This window comes from Myotis davidii, unplaced genomic scaffold (genome assembly GCF_000327345.1).
Source record: "Myotis davidii unplaced genomic scaffold, ASM32734v1 scaffold663, whole genome shotgun sequence".
In the NCBI taxonomy this organism is placed as follows: domain Eukaryota; kingdom Metazoa; phylum Chordata; class Mammalia; order Chiroptera; family Vespertilionidae; genus Myotis; species Myotis davidii.
Genome location: NW_006295816.1, coordinates 2,975,560 through 2,976,265, shown reverse-complemented (window position 1 = coordinate 2,976,265; position 706 = coordinate 2,975,560). Strand labels below are relative to the sequence as shown.

General features: G+C 59.3%; 1 long non-coding RNA gene across 1 annotated transcript; it reads left to right on the top strand.

Moving 5' to 3' along the window:
• The first annotated feature begins 145 nt into the window (after positions 1-145).
• LOC107184196 lies at positions 146-480 on the top strand. The gene is made up of 2 exons (XR_001515021.1): positions 146-317; positions 423-480. It is a non-coding gene; the product is annotated as an uncharacterized LOC107184196 (long non-coding RNA).
• Positions 481-706: the final 226 nt, after the last annotated feature.

Here is a 706-nt window from a genome sequence, read left to right as displayed (position 1 = left end):
CGTGGCTAGAGTAACAGACCTGAGGGGATTTGAACCATCTACACCCCATGTGGGACCAATGGTAAGAGACAGATGCAGGCTTTTTAGGGGTGTCCCCACAGGATGAGGGGGCGCCCTGACACCTGAATACACTGGGAGCCCCGGAAGCTGAGGATTGTGGGATACTGAAGGGAGAATCTCTCCTTCCCCCCAACTGCTGCTAGCAGGAGATGGACCAGCCTGAGAACACTGACGAGCGCCCCGAAGAGGAGCCTCAGCCGCAGGGGGAGCCAACGGGCTCGCCCCCAGCTCCGCGGGCCCTAGAGGCGAAGGCGGAGGTAGGGGCCCTGACCGGTCCGGCCTGTCTCCTAGGGCCGGTGGCTGGTGTCTTCTGCGCAGCCCAGAGCTAAGGACAGGAACCAACTCCCCCATTTCTTTTCCAGGCGAGCAATGCGAATACAGTTGAGGCAAAGAAAGTGGATAATGCTAATGAAGGACCCAGAAAAGTATGACCCCCAGACACAGCTGGGGGGCGGGGCTAGGTCTGCGGAATGGAGTGGCCCGCACAGGAGAAGGGGCCTCGGGAAGGGCTGCGAGCTTGTGCATGTATGTTTGCCTGTTCGTTAAGATTGAAGTGGGGACGTGAGGATGGGGGAGAGATGGGCGGTGGAGCTGCAAGCATGTCAAACTCGCGGCTGTCGCCTGGTGTGGAGGAAACTTTCATTTG